Below are 17068 nucleotides of genomic sequence, written 5' to 3'. Positions count from 1 at the left end.
GAGAACACCATGCCTACAGTGAAGCATGGTGGTGGCAGCATCATGCTGTGGGGATGTTTTTCATCGACAGGGACTGGGAAACTAGTCAGAATTGTAGGAATGATGGAATGCGCTAAATACAGGGAAAGTCTTGAGGGAAACCTGTTTCACTCTTCCAGAGATTTGAGACTGGGACGGAGGTTCACCTTCCAGCAGGACAATGACCCGAAGGATACTGCTAAAGTAACATTCGAGTGGTTTAACAAACAGTTTCTCATATGTTCTGTCTGATTATATCTTTGACTTCTATGCCTTGTTAGCTAAAACATTTTTATTATTAGTTTATTATCCAATAGGCCACTAAGTTTCCTATCCTAGACCACAACTTAACCATCCCCCCTTTGATACCTGGCCATGCCCAGGTAACAACCTTGCCTAACCTAAACAATGACTTAGGTAAGATTAGTCAATTATCCTTATGTTGTGACATTATCATGTAGGAACGCCCCTTTCATTCTCCACTTGTCCAATTATCCATTGGGCGTCCATTCATATCTATCCTGTACCAATTCTCTGCCAATTGTCTTATCTACTTTAAAATAAAAATATTCTAATGGTTAATTCAAGCCAAAACGAATGCTAACCATATCATATCCCTTTCCTGTGTTAATGAAATCTCTCCTTTGGGAATCCACTGTTTTTATCTAAAAAAATAACATGGGTTAAACTTAAAAATCAGTCACATCAATAATTGAATATATGTTGCATAATTTGAGAAACCTTATCTACCGTAATTTACCATCCCTAAGAACTGCAACTTATTTCTATTCATAAATAATTGTAATGCTTATAAAATCACCTTTTCTATAATGTATTGTCCTGCTCTATTTGCTTAAACTGTGTCCTGTCCAAACCTCAAAAGACCATCCTCTGTGGTTCAAAACTAATAATTATGGTTCTGAACTAATAATTATGTCCAAGAGCTATAAACTCCATTATAATTAATTTACCTTAAAAACCAGTACCACCCATGACCACAAATTCATATTCAAATGGCTCCCCCCTGTGGCTGATCAGACCACCTGAGAATGCCATGAAAACTGGTCAAAAGTCACACTACCCCTTTACATTCATGTTCCATACCATATTAGACACATTAAAGAACCCTTTATCTTTAAAAAATGTACTCGTCTAATTAAAACTCAGAAAATAAAACTCCTAAAATTCCATATGTGAGTGTACCCCTTTAAGATATCTTGTCTCTGGGAACATGGTAATCCCCTTAACCCAAACGTTTACTACAAAAACAAAACCTAATAATTATGATACCCTCAAATCATTCGTTTTAAATTTCCTCGATGTTTCATGTAACTCATTCAGTCTTTCTCCAAATTGTCTCACCAAAATACTTTATACCCTGCCATTACACTCACACAATTGTGATAAACGTGCACTGTCCCTTTAAAATAAAACACTCCCAGACAGCCATACCCTATTGTAGACCTTTCATTGTTCCCCGTAATGAAAACAGATAATGTTTAGAATACGTTCACTTCTTGTTCGAATTCACTGGCGTTACCTAACCAAAAATCCATACCCGGGAAACAACCACAACTTTTTACGATTCAACTATTCTTACCTCCCTATATTATAGCCAAAAATAGCCCAATGGAACGCCTAGCAATTCTGTTGCTAGCTGTAGCATCTTTTCAGACTATCCTGACGATATTCCACCACTTTTTTTAAATGTACTTCCCTCTAAATGACACAACCAATTTTCTCTGTCATCATTTTAGGAACGTTATTGTGTATTCAACGTAATGACGCAGCAACCTGTCTCTCGTCAAAAATATATCCCCTATTCAGATTGAGTTCTGCTTTAAATTCTATCGAAAAAGTAAAACCAACCGAACTTCCCAACTTTCTATACCCCAATATTTTGAACGTACCATGTTCTTTGCTAAACTTTTATCGTATGTCAGTCGATTCATAAAAAAATATAACATCCTGATGGCACAAAACTTTATCGTATCTCTCCGTTATTCCTTAGAATTCATCAGGTTTAGTTAACTTGCTCTTCTATGATACATTTATATAAATACGACTCCCGTCTCAATATATTATTTCAGCAGATCATTTTGGGCAACACAACATATTACATCAAAATTGCCTCGCCATTATTTTGAATGAATTATTCTCTCAATTCAACCTAAACAACCTATTAAAAACGTTCAGTTCATATCATATACAAACACTAGCGACCGTATTTTTCCAGGCAAAACGTACAAATAGTTGAATTACAATTTAAAAAATCACATTTTAGTCAAAATGTACCAGTAAGCGAACTCAGATCTCAAGCTTGAAAGGCACTTATTTAACCACTGAACCACCAACACTATTTGGAATGACAGAAACTCCCCGCCAACGGCCATATTATTATAATTTTCTGTAGTCGCAAACTCCGGCACCGAGAATTCCCAGAAAATAGTCCTAATTTAAACACTTCCTGACTATTTTAGCAGTATCAGTTTCTTTGTCTGAGTCAGACTTTGGGCGCCTCTCTTCATTTCCCTTTGTTCTCAACTCTCTTCCTCGCCTCAGCTAACCACATCCTAGCTGTATTTAGCCCCTCTGCCCGTTGTTTATCTGTCTTGTCTCCACTAACCCTATTTATTTGTTTAATCATTGATTCCAGTTTTTATTTATTTAAACGTTCATCAAATTCGGACTTACTCCTCCATGTCTGGCTAAAATAGGCGTTCCTCTTATCTTCTATCTGCATATATTTCTTATCTCCCATTAATTTCGGGACCTCCTTTGAGGATTTACTACTCATGTTTAATAAATCCTTGCCGCTCCTAGTAGCAATGTTCGTACTTACTATCTATGTGTATGTATTTCTATGTTCTATGTATGTGTTGTTTACCCTTACCTAGTTCTCTCCTTTGTTTTCTCCTTTGTGGAAACGTTGTCTATAGCTTTGACTCTCGATCAGATACCATGTCTCACAATTACAACTATAAGCTATTACCCAGGGGTCGTAAATCCCTAGTTAACCTCCTATTTCATGTTGCCTCATAGGACTTTTAAAGTACACCAATATCTTGTCTCACTTCGCTATATTAGGCTTCCCTCTCTCCTGGAACCTCTTGTCTATAGATTTGGCTTTTATCCCATTCCTCTAGATTTTGGCTTCCCTCTCCTCCTCATTTGGACTGCCTGTCCCGTCTTAATAACCACTCTGACCTCCAAGGCACCCGGATCTATCAAGCTAGTTTATTTATGGTGTGCACTTAACCCCAGGTTGTCGCGAACCTGCCAGTATATATACAAAACCCAGTGTATATCGGTCATACACAACCCATTGGATCTGTTTGGAATAGCAAAGCTCCAATTCTTGATAAATTCTAAACCTTTTAGAACATCAAATCAAAGCTAACTTAAATCATTCCCCCCAGAATCGAGAATATAGGCTACTGACCTTGTCGCCGACTGGGAAAAGCAATGTTCGTTGGATCTAGTCACCTTCCCTGTCAGTCTGGGGTGTATACCGGCCTGTTCTTTAACCTCAATTCAGAGGCCAGGTCTTAGACTAGAGGCCAGGACTAGACCCGCCCGTGCACGATTTTCGGCGTACTACCTTCTGATGGCAGAGACAGGTATTTAGTCCCGGCGTTTGAAGGACCGATTGTTAGAGGAATTCAATTCCTATATGTTTAATACCCAATTAAATGAATACACTCAGCCCATTTCAAAGGATTTGTAAGAAACTTATTTGCATAAAATGGGCGGAGACCAGTCTCAAAATCAAGCACTAGCGTTTATTCTCGAGAGTAGTGAACATGATAAAATTTACAACAGGTTATAAACTGAAAATGACGTCATTAGGTTTTGGACTGTCCCGTCTCTCCTCCACTCCGGTACAATGGCAGTATAGTTCTCAAGCCTTCCTACATCGTCTCTCACCAATTTAGATAATATATGACCAAGCCAAGGTCTTCCTGCATTCTAGCCAGTCTGACCATAAGTTCATTAGTTTCTACAAAGGAACAGACAGTCATTGTTCTAATTCGTGATTATAATTACACACATTATATTCAGTACTAGGATTAAAAGAAAATTCATACATCTATACAGTAACATAATAGTATTCTGATTAGTCAGTCCTGATTGAAATGTATACATAATTAGTCATTATTGATTAAAAAAAATACCTTAACACCACCCTAGTCACACCCTGGCCTAACCAAAATAGAGAATAAAAACATCTTTATGGCCAGGTCGTGATAGTACCCCCCCCCTCAAAGGTGCGGACTCCGGCCGCAAAACCTGACTCTAAAGGGGAGGGTCCGGGTGGGCCTCCTTTACGGCGGTGGCTCTGGTGCGGGGACCCTTGCCGCCGACCCCAGACTGGGGACCCTCATAGCGGGAGGCTTCTTGCCATGGATCATCACTGGAGGCTTCTTGCCATGGATCATCACTGGAGGCTTCTTGCCATGGATCATCACTGGAGGCTTCTTGTCATGAATTATCACTGGATGCTTCTTGCCATGGATCATCACTGGAGGCTTCTTGTCATGAATTATCACTGGATGCTTCTTGCCATGGATCATCACTGGAGGCTTCTTGCCATGGATCATCACTGGAGGCTTCTTGCCATGGATCATCACTGGAGGCTTCTTGCCATGGATCATCACTGGAGGATTCGTGCCATGGATCATCACTGGAGGATTCTTGCCATGGATCATCACTGAAGGGAGGAGACGTATGGGCAGTCTGGTATGTGGAGGTGACACAGGGCTCACCAGGCTGGGGAGACATACAAGGGGATTAGTTCTGGGCGCAGGCACAGGACTCACCAGGTTGGAGAGACATACAGGAGGCTCTATCCTTGGCAGAGGCACAGGATACACTAGGCCGTGGAGGCGCACTGGAGGTCTCGAGCTAAGAGCCTGCATAACCCGTTGGCTCAGGTCTCCAACCTGGCTCAGCCAATCTCCCCGTGTGCCCTCCCCAAAACATTTTTGGGAGTGGCCTCGCGGTCTTTAGTGCCAGTCTTGTCCCCGTGTAATCCTTCGCCCTTTTCCTAGCTGCCTCCGCCTTCCGCATTCCTTGCTTCGACCTGCTCCCATGGCAGGCGATCTTTTCCGGCCAGGATCTCCTCCCACGTGTAGGATGCTTTGCCGTCCAGGATGTACTCCCATGTCCAGTCCTCCTTACCACGCTGCTTGGTCCTTTGGTGGTGGGTAGTTCTGTAACGCTCGTCTGAAGAAGAGGGAGTGGACCAAAGCGCAGCGTGGTACGTGTTCATGATGTTTATTAAAATCTGAACACTAGAACAAAATAACAAAGCGCAAAAACGACAACAAACAGTTCTGTCTGGTGCAGAAACACAAAACAGAAAACAACTACCCACAAAACACAGGTGGGAAAAAGCTGCCTAAGTATGATTCTCAATCAGAGACAACGATAGACAGCTGCCTCTGATTGAGAACCACACCCGGCCAAACACAAAGAAATAGAAAACATAGAAATATAGAAACTAGACTGCCCACCCTCATCACACCCTGGCCTAACCAAGAATAGAGAATAAAAACCTCTCCATGGCCAGGGCGTGACATGAGGTCTGTAGTAGGAGTCCTGTGTTTTAAATATCTCTCCTCCTGTCTGTCTCAGAACTCATTGTGCACCCACACAAACTAAATTATTTGCCTTGTGTACGTTTAAGAAACATTGAAACTGAAACTGTGCCTTAAAATTCCATTACCAAAAACCCTCATATCTATAATATAGTTTATAGTTTCTCTCCCTCATGAGGATGGAGAATAATGAAAGTTTACAGAAGAAACAAGTAAAGGTAGACCTACCAATTAGTTAGTGTTTTTACTGGTATCTATTTGGTTTTTTAAATTGGTAGCAAAATTGCAAAAAAAAATGGTAATGGAATTACTGCAATTGAATTGGCTACAACGGGAAGTCATACTAGTCACAAACCACAGTTGTGTCACCTGTTACTATCCTCCCTTCCACTGCCATACTGTTATGTTCAGCTCAGAACTGTTTTCTTTCTCTTTCTGTCATCTGGTGGTCAAACCAAGTCTGAAAATCCTTCTGTCTCTCTCCCTCTTTCTGCCTCTTTCTCCTCCTTCTCTCTCTCTCTCTCTCTCCAGTTAATGTCATCTCTCCCTACTCTTACTGACACCTACTCATGAGCTTCCTCTCTTTTTCCATTTCCTGTAACCAGTATCCTCACCCACTAAGCACCGACCGACACTGGATGTCCATAGATGTTGAAAAGTAGTTGACATTTGATCAGTCTGTCTACAGACGTAATTTTTTGGTACGGTCTGGACCGGCTTTAATTTCAACGTCCGTCAACCACAGATGTAGATTGGTCTGGGCCAGGACCGTTATTTATTTGGGCCAAACATAGACGTCCATGATTGGTTCAGACTGAACTCTACTGTAAGAATACATTTTCAAAATATTGTCACATACTGTACACCAGATAGGTGTAGTGAAAATGTGTTGTTTGGTACTGTACTTTACTCTATTGTGCTGTACTGATATGGTACTTTGCTGTACTCTACTGTGATGTATTTTGATCTCCAAACTTGTGAAACATAGAGGTCTATGATTGGTTCAGATTAGGTCCGGTCCAGACCAACCAAATTTGTTTGGGGACGGAGATCATTAAAATAAGTACCTTACTATGATGTTTTCAATTAAAATGGTTAAAAAAATAACAAAAATAGCTTCTTAGCAAAGAGCAATTTCTCAAGCAAGAATTTTGCTAGGACTGTCTGGGAATTATCTGAATGGGGAGGGGGAAACTGAAAACTAACTGTTATTGGCAGAGAGGTTTGGAACTCTCTTTCTTATTGGTCTATTAACTAATTTACCCACCAAAACAGGCTGAAATTGTAGGCAGTCTTTTCAAACAGCTCTTACACTAAAAGGGCATTATCATAATGTTCACAATTTCACAGTATTATTCCAACCTCAATGTGGGGAAATGTACCTGTAAATAAAACATAGGAAACCACGTTTTAGATTGCACTTGGCCTTTTAACCAAGAGTTAATATTGTAATGATAGAGAGCACTTTCATCAGCCATATAGCCCTCTATATCTCTCTCTCTTCCCTCTCCATCCCTCCTTCATTCCCTCCCTCCTACATGTATGAGCAGTCAGTAGTCAGCCAGGCATGATGGTCTGTGACAGTAGCTGTGTGCTACGGGTCATTAAGCAGACAGGAGCCATGGCAATCACGCTGCTCTCTGCCTCTAGATGAGACACCAAGAGGACATACTCGCAAGCTTTTGCCTAGATCCAAGGTTTAGACGGGTGGTCTAAAATGGCTCGCTGCTATCTTTTCTCATAGGGAAACCTGGCACAATAAGCCACAATGCTGAGGACGACCAACTGAGCACATGATTATATCCGATAACAGATTTTGTATCAGCCAATTAAAATCGTTGATGTAGCTGGACGTGATCCAAAACTTTTTCACAAAATTAACTAAACTGAAAAAAATATAAACACAACATGCAACAATTTTAAAGATTTTACTGAGGTATAGTTCATATAAGGAAATCAGTCAATTGAAATAAATAAATTAGAACCGTATGTATGGATTTCACATGACTAGGTATACAGATATGCATTTGTTGGTCACAGATACCTTAAAAATAGTAGGGGCGTGGATCAGAAAACCAGTCAGTATCTGGTGTGACCACCATTTGACTCATGCAGGCTGTTGATTGTGGCCTATGGAATATTGTCCCACTCCTCTTCAATGGCTGTGTGAAGTTGCTGGATGTTGGCAGGATCTGGAACACGCTGTCGTACACGATGATCCAGAGCATCCCAAACGTGCTCAATGAATGGGTGACATGTCTAGTGAGTATGTAGGCCGTGAAAGAACTGGGAAATGTTCAGCTTCCAGAAATTGTTTACAGATCCTTACGACATGGGGCCGTGCATTATCATGCTGAAACATGAGGTGATGGTGGCGGATGAATGACACAACAATGGGCCTCAGGATATCATCACGGTATCTCTATACAATCAAATAGCCATTGATAAAATGCAATTGTGTTCGTTGTCCGTAGCTTATGTTATAATTTGGAACATGTTTTTATACATTTTGTTCTTTACCAGAACCCCACCACCACCACTCTGTTCACAACGTTGACATCAGAAAACCGCTCGCCCACACGACGCCATACACGCTGTCTGCCATCTGCCTGATACAGTTGAAACCGGTATTCATCCGTGAAGAGCATACTTCTCCAGCATGCCAGTGGCCATCGAAAGTGAGCATTCGCCCACTGAAGTCGGTTATGACGCCAAACTGCAGTCAGGTCAAGTCCCTGGTGAGGACGATGAGCACTCAGATGATGATTCCCTGAGATGGTTTCTGATAGTTTGGGCAGAAATTCTTCAGTTGTTAAAATCCACAGTTTCATTAGCTGTCCGGGTGGCACATCCTGCAGGTGAAGAAGCTGGATGTGGAGGTCCTGGGCGGGCGTGTTTATACGTGGTCTGCGGATGTGAAGCCGGTTAGACGTACTGCCAAATTCTCTAAAATGACATTGGAGGTAGTTTATGGTAGAGAAATTAAGATAAAATTCTCTGACAACTGTTCTGGTGGACATTCCTGCAGTCACCATGCTAATTGCAGGCTCCCTCAAAACGTGAGACATCTGTGGCATTGTGTTGTGTGGCAAAACTGCACATATTAGAGTGGCCTTTTGTTGTCCCCAGCACAAGGTGCATCTGTGTACTGATCATGCTGTTTAATCAGCTTCTTGATATGCCACACCTGTCAGGTGGATGGAGGAATGCTCACGAACAAGGATGTAAACAAATTTCTGAACAAAATTTGAGAGAAATAAGCATTTTGTGCAAATGGAACATTTCTGGGATCTTTTATTTCAGCTCATGAAACAATGGACCCCACTTTACATGTTGCGTTTATATTTTTGTTCAGTATAGATCATGAGTGGTATGTGACTGCACAAAAGCTCACAGTGTACATTTGAATCTCCAATGGATGTATTTTTTTCCCCTATTGAAATGTAGAATTACATTTATGTTAGGGTGTTGAAGGGAAGTGGAATTAACACCTTGAAAATAAAGTTTAAGAATGATTGTCAAGATCGTCTGAATGAAAGGACCAAGGCGCAGTGTACTTACCACAAACAATATAGAAGACAACAAAACGTGACATTCTGGGCTGCTCACAGGCAGCTACACAAAAACAAGATCCCACAAATAACCGGAGGGAAAAGGCTGCCTAAATATGATCCCCAATCAGAGACAACGATACACAGCTGCCTCTGATTGGGAACCATACCAGGCCAACAAAGAAATAGAAAACCTAGATTGCCCACCCTATCACACCCTGACCTAACCAAATAGAGAATTTAAAGGATCTCTAAGGTCAGGGCGTGACAATGATTTAATAAGGAGCTACAGTTAAAGTCGAAAGTCTACATACACCTTAGCCAAATACATTTAAACTCAGTTTTTCACAATTCCTGCCATTATATTATAGTAAAAATCACTGTCTTAGGTCAGGTAGGATCACCACTTTATTTTAATAATGTGAAATGTCAGAATAATAGTAGAGAGAATAATCTATTTCAGTTTTTATTTCTTTCATCATATTCCCAGTGGGTCAGACATTTACATACACTCAATTAGTATTTAGTAGCATTGTCTTTAAATTGTTTAACTTGGGTCAAATGTTTTCGGGAGCCTTCCACAAGCTTCCCACAATAAGTTGGGTGAATTTTGGCCCATTGCTCCTGACAGAGCTGGTGTAACTGAGTCAGATTTGTTGGCTTCCTTGCTTGCACACGATTTTTCAGTTCTGCCCACATATTTTCCACAGGGTTGAGGTCAGGGCTTTGTTATGGCCACTCCAATGCCTTGACTTTGTTGTCCTTAAGCCATTTTGCCACAACTTTGGAAGTATGCTTGGGGTCATTGTCTATTTGGAAGACCAATTTGTGACCAAGCTTTAACTTCCTGACTGATGTCTTGAGATGTTGCTTCAATATATCCACATAATTTACCATCCTCATGACGCCATCTCATTTGTGAAGTGCACCAGTCCCTCCTGCAGCAAAGCACCCCCATAGCATGATGCTTACCACCCCCGTGCTTCACAGTTGGGATGGTGTTCTTCGGCTGGCAAGCGTCCCCCTTTTTCCTCCAAACATAACAATGGTCATTATGGCCAAAAGGTCTATTTTTGTTTCCCAAGGATGAACCAGACTTGTGGAGGTATACAATTTTTTTTCTGAGGTCTTGGCTGAATTTGTTTTGAATTTTCCCATGATGTCAAGCAAAGAGGCACTGAGTTTGAAGGTCGCCCTTGAAATACATTTACAGGTACACCTCCCATTGACTCGAATGATGTCAATTAGCCTGTCAGAAGATTCTAAAGCCATGACATAATTTTCTGGAATTTTTCAAGTTGTTTAAAGGCACAGTCAACTTACTGTATGTAAGCTGACCTACTGGAATTGACCTACTGGAATTGTGATACTGTGAATTATGAGTGAAATAATGTGTCTGTAAACAATTGTTGGAAAATGACTTGTGTCATGCACAAAATAGATGTCCTAACCGTCATGCCAAAACTATAGTTTGTTAACAGGAAATTTTTGGAGTGGTTGAGAAACAAGTTTTAATGACTCCAACCTAAGTGTATTTAAACTTCCAACTTCAACTGTACATATTTTGTCAGCCTTGTAGAGAAACACACTGATATGATAGGGCCTAATAATTATAGAACATTTTACATATAGGCCTATGATTATTTTCTATGCATTGGTATAATTATGTACTTTGTCACATATGCGTTATTTGACTTGAGGACCAGCAGTGGAGTGTTATTTTCCTTGGGGTTTGAACTTACAGCTGTGGTATCTCTCAAACTTCGGGCGAACTGTCTTAGCATACCGCAACACAAATGTGGAAAAGTAGTAGGGAAATACAGCTATTTGACAAGACCGCCATCTTCTTTTACAGTTTTTTACAGTGTAGCTACAAATATAAAAGTATAATCCTCTTACTTGTTTTATCGCTAAAAGCAAATCAATGTGTGAAACAGTAGGCAAAAAGTTTGCATTTTTTCACATATGCAGAAACGTGCCTTTAGAATTTTGTGTAACATCAGTAGCCTAGTCAAGGAAGCGTCATGTAATGTATATTTGCACACTGCACCTATGACTGAGACAGGGGTAAACAAATAAAACTTGAGGATGGAGGTTTTAGAATCTCCCTCTGGTGGCCAAGTTGACCTGTTTGACAAATGTAATTGGATGGTGGATCTATCGTGTAAGGTATCTGATAGGTTGATTCGTTATTCTGTTACCGAATATAAACATGTGCTCAGCTGGTTGGCCTCGCATAGTGCCAGGTTACTTATTGTGCCAGGTTGGCCTATGAGAAAAGATAGCAGCTAACTATTTTTAACCACAAGTATAAACCTCAGGTCTAATCAAAAGTTTGCGAGTATGGCCCCCACACATCTGCTGGGACACTGGTGGCCATGTGTGTGTGTGTTGTGCATGTCAGCAGTAGCATGCAGAACTCACACAACAGAAAATGTCAATTCTGTGTATTTTCTGCTGGCTGTGACATCTTTAATGCTACATCAATGGATTCCGCATTTAATCCCCTCTCCCTCTCTGTCCCTTCCAGCTCCATCCCTTGCGTTTCAGTGTCTATTAGGCATGCCCCTGTTTAAGTGTGTTTGGATGCATAGTGGCTTATGTGGGGAATGATGTGGGTGCAGGTCTATAAGAGCAGCCAACACTAAAGACACCGTCAGTCAGGGAGAACCCTGCTCTAGCACAGCATCACCGCTGTGACATACACACAGCCCTAAATCTGCGGTTTGGACTATAAAATATGTAAAGAAGAGATTCCAAGGGAAGATAAGACTCTCACGAACACGTTGGTGTTCTCCGTTTTGCTCTATGATCCCCACAAGCGTCTTGGGACTCGACAGAAGTCGGTACAGCCAAACTGCCAGCTTCTGTCTGTAGCATCTGAACAGTTTAGGAAACACACTAATGACCCCTCTGTGGATTCTCATGAACACGAACACTACTGGTCAAAGTTTTAGAACACCTACTCATTCAAGGGTTTATCTTTATTTTTTACTGTTTTCTACATTGTAGAATAGTAGTGAAGACATCAAAACTATGAAATAACACATATGGAATCATCTAGTAACCAAAAAAGTGTTAAACAAATCAAAATATATTTTATATTTGAGATTATTCAAGTAGCCACCCTTTTCCTTGATGACAGCTTTGCACAATCTTGGCATTCTCTCAACCAGCTTCACCTGGAATGCTTTTCCAACTGTTTTAAGGAGTTCCCACATATGCTGAGCACTTGTTGGCTGCTTTTGTTTCACTCTGCGGTCTGACTCATCCCAAACCGTCTCAATTTGGTTGAGGTCGGGGAGATTGTGGGACCAAGAGACTGAAAAACAGCTTCTATCTCAAGGCCATTAGACTGTTAAATAGCCATCAGAGAGGCTGCTGCCTACATACACATACTTTAAATTATTGGCCACTTTAATAAATGGAACACCAGTCACTTTAATAATGTCACTTTAATAATGTTTACATATCTTGCAATACTCATTTCATGCAGTATGTATATACTGTGCTGTATTCTATACTATCTACTGTATCTTAGTCTATGACGCTCTGATATTGCTCATCCATGTATTTATATATTTTTTAATTCCATTCCTTTACTTAGATTTGTGTGTATTAGGTATTTGTTGTGAAATTGTTAGACATTACTTGTTAAATATTGCTGCACTGTCGGAACTAGAAACACAAGCATTTCGCTACACCTGCAATAACATCTGCTAAACACGTGTAATTGACCAATAACATTTTATTTGATTTGTGGAGGCCAGGTCATCTGATGCAGCACTCCATCACTCTCCTTCTTGGTCAAATAGCCCTTACACATCCTGGAGGTGTGTTGGGTCATTGTCCTGTTGAAAAACAAATTAAGAGAATGCAGAATGCTGCAGAATGCTGTGGTAGCCATGCTGGTTAGGTGTGACTTGAATTCTAAATAAATCACAGACAGTGTCACCAGCAAAGCACCCCCACACCATCACACCTCCTCCTCCATACTTTAAGGTGGGAAATACTCATGCGGAGATCACCCACACCACGTCTCACAAAGACAAGGTGGTTCGAACCAAAATTCTCCAATTTGGACTCCAGACCAAAGGACAGATTTCCACCGGTCTAATCTCCATTGCTTGGGGTTCTTGGCCCAAGCAAGTCCTTTCTTCTTATTGGTGTCCTTTACTAGTGGTTTCTTTGCAGCAATTCGAACATGAAGGCCTGATTCACACAGTTTCCTCTGAACAGTTGATGTTGAGATGTGTCTGTTACTTGAACTCTGTGAAGCATTTATTTTGGCTGCAATTTCTGGACTTCTATTCCTGTGGCGGTCCTCATGAGAGCCACTTTCATCATAGCGATGGTTTTTGCGACTGCACTTTTCCATATTGACTGACCTTCATGTCTTAAAGTGATGATGGACTGTCGTATCTCTTTGCTTATATGAGCTTTTCTTGCCATAATATGGACTTGGTGTTTTACCAAATAGTGTTATCTTCTGTATACCCCTACCTTGTCACAACACAACTGATTGGCTCAAACACATTGAGGACAGAAATTCCACAAATTAACTTTTAAGAAGGCACATCGGTTAATTGAAATTCAATCTAGGTGACTACCTCATGAAACTGGTTGAGAGGGTGCCAAGTGTGCAAAGCTGTCATCAAGACAAAGGGTGGCTATTTGAAGACTCTCAAATATAAAATGTTTTGGTTACTACATGATTCCATATCTGTTATTTCATAGTTTTGATGTCTTCACTATTATTCTACAATGAAGAAAAACTCTTGATTGAGAAGGCGTTCTAAAAGAATATGACCGGTAGTGTACATGTCGGTTGTTTTGTTCTAGGACACCCACGGGCTTCACAAGACTCATCTGAAGGTCCTCCGTGATCAGGTGAAAAAATGAATGGAAGTATATATGGAAACTGTTTAGTTCCAAAAATACGCAGTTACATCTCTCAGATATAGGACAGACACTTCATGACAAACTTCCTTTTTGGGGGGGACTATCTCTTGTTCTATTTGGTGAATATGTATTCAATGTGTTTGCATGGACTAATAGCAGTAGGGCCATATAAAAATGTCATTTTTTTATACTTCAAGGGGTGTAAATCAAATAGCAAAATGATCCCCCTCCTCCAGTTTAGCAAGGGATTAGACTCTTATGGTTTAAATCTTATTCTTCCTCCACATATTGCCTGTACGCTATCACCACCTAGTGGACACTGCAGCCGAGTTCCATAATGGAATTTTATTAGGATCCCCATTAGCTGATGCGAAAGCAGCAGCTATTCTTCCTGGGGTCCAGACAAAACATAAAACATGATTCCACAGATAATTGTTGGTCTTGGAATAAGCTAGACAGGTAACACCTCTCACAACGCTTCAGTCTAACTAGCTTGGAAAAAATACCATCATTTAGGATTCAACTGAGGAGGGTTTGACCAGCGTCTGCAGCTCGTCTGCCATGGAGGTAAAACATGAAAGATGTCAATTCCAGACTGGGAGTAGTCTATTGATGAGATACACTTCAGAGCAGCTTCCTAACCAACTACAAACTTGCCTACTCAGCAAACAAATTGCTTCTGCCAGGCCGCTTGTACAGTACAAAGTCAAAGTGAATATCCACAACAAATCCTCGCTCTGCAATAACAATTTTAAACAGTACATTTAGGCACAAATGCTAATGCTGCACTTAGTGCCTACCTTTTAATTGTCTTGTCCTATGTATGTTAGCATTGGTGCTTTTAATGAGCTTGATATGTGAGCCACGTGTCAAAGACAATTTCCTTCTGTTAATTTTATGGATGCTTTCTGAAGCAAATGTAATAAATGACACCTGTAGAAGCCTAGGCCCTACTGTTATAACACCTTGTTACAAATTCTCCCAGAAAGGTTGAAATGGAAATGAGGTCTAATGATTACACTCCCAACCACCTAATGCCTTTTAAATAGACAAACTCATTGTATGTGGCCATTGTGCCATGCACAATAACATTGAGAAAGGAACACGGTGTAGCCTATTACAGGTATATGATAGTACTGTATTGAAATTGAGTATTGAAATGAAAAACAATACATGTACAGTAGCCTAGAGTATACAGGTACAGATAATCTAACATTGTATAGCAGCATCACACACACACACAGAACACAACTTCACTAAATGTTGAAATACAAATGCTAGAACTATAAGAAGAGCTATAAAGTGGGCCTACTTGTTTGACCCCTCACATTCCCAGTGAAATAGTCAGACCGACGTGTGATAGATAGAGAGGCTAATACTTCCACAATGATAACATAAAAAATACAGTACACCTCCATTTCGGTAACAGTTTGCAGTAACAGATTCTGTGAAAGTTAATTTCCAGAGTAGAGAGTTACTGGATGTCTGCCAGAGGCTGTGGGAGGGGAGGGAATATAACTCACTCCAATAGAATTCTCACACACACACACACACACACATGCGCACACACACATGCGCACACATGCACACACGCACACACACACGGAATCAGTCATACTGGCCTGTGGTAATGAGTTCGGTGTGTTTATCAAACAGAATACATTACTGCAGTAAGAGATGGGAGGAGAGATGAGGAGAGAAGTGGAAATAGAAAGAAAGGAGGGGAGAGGGTAAGAGGACACTGGTAAGGCTTGGAGTTGCAATCCGTTCCCTTTTACCTTTAAAATACTGTACATATACAGAAATAAAACAAATTTACATTCAATGGCTTCATATTGATCTTTCCATATTCCTAAAAGGCCAACTTCATCATCCTCTCACAGGTCTATAAGACCAATATCACATACCGAGTGTTAGAGTCAAACTCAGCAAACTATTTACACTGTGACACTTATTGGCATAGTACAGAAGAAACACTACAGAAGTGGAGAGCTACTGCCTTTTGATTTGCAGTACATTCAAGTAACTTCAGGAATCAAGTGTAGGGGAGATTGGGGTAGGTTGAGCCATTTTTACATTCAGCATCACTATGTCAAGTGAAAATTAGTATTGTTTCTACCAAAGATATCTACATATACACAAAAGTATGTGGGCACCCCTTAAAATGAGTGGATTTGGCTATTTCAGCCATACCCGTTGCTGACAGGTGTATAAAATCAATCACATAGCCATGCAATCTCCATAAACAAACATTGGCAATAGAATGGCCTTACTGAAGAGCTCAGTAACTTTCAATGTGGCACCGTCATACAGTAGGATGCCACCTTTCCAACAAGTCAGTTCATCCAATTTCTGCTCTGCTAGAGCTGCCCCAGTCAACTGTATGTGCTGTTATTGTGAAGTACAAAACTCTAGGGGCAATAATGGCTCAGCCTCAAAGTGGAACGCCACACAAGCTCAAAGAAGGGGACCGCCAAGTGATGAAGCGCATAACACTCAAAAATCATCTGTCCTTGGTTGCAACACTCACTACAGAGTTCCAAACTGCCTCTGGAAGCAACGTCAGCACATTAACCGTTCGTCAGAAGCTTCATGAAATGGGTTTCCATGGCCAAGCGGGCACACACAAGCCTAAGATCACCATGCGCAATGCCAAGAATCAGCTGGAGTAGTGTAAAACTCGCCGCCATTGGACTCTGGAGCAGTGGAAATGTGTTCTCTGCAGTGATGAATCATGCTTCACCATCTGGCAGTCCGACGGACAAATCTGTGTTTGCAGATGCCAGGAGAACAATACCAGCTTGAATCCATAGTGCCAACTGTAAAGATTGGTGGAGGAGAAATAATGGTCTTGGGCTGTTTTTTATGATTAGCGCTAGGCCCCTTAGTTACAGTGAAGGGAAATCTTAACGCTACAGCTTCTGTGCTTCCAACTTTGTGGCAACAGTTTGGGGAAGCCCCTTTCCTGTTTCAGCATGACAATGCCCCAGTGCACAA

Source organism: Oncorhynchus tshawytscha, linkage group LG19, assembly GCF_018296145.1.
Source record: "Oncorhynchus tshawytscha isolate Ot180627B linkage group LG19, Otsh_v2.0, whole genome shotgun sequence".
Classification (NCBI taxonomy): Eukaryota; Metazoa; Chordata; class Actinopteri; order Salmoniformes; family Salmonidae; genus Oncorhynchus; species Oncorhynchus tshawytscha.
The sequence above is the reverse complement of the archived record's forward strand: the minus strand, read 5'-3'. Positions refer to the sequence as shown.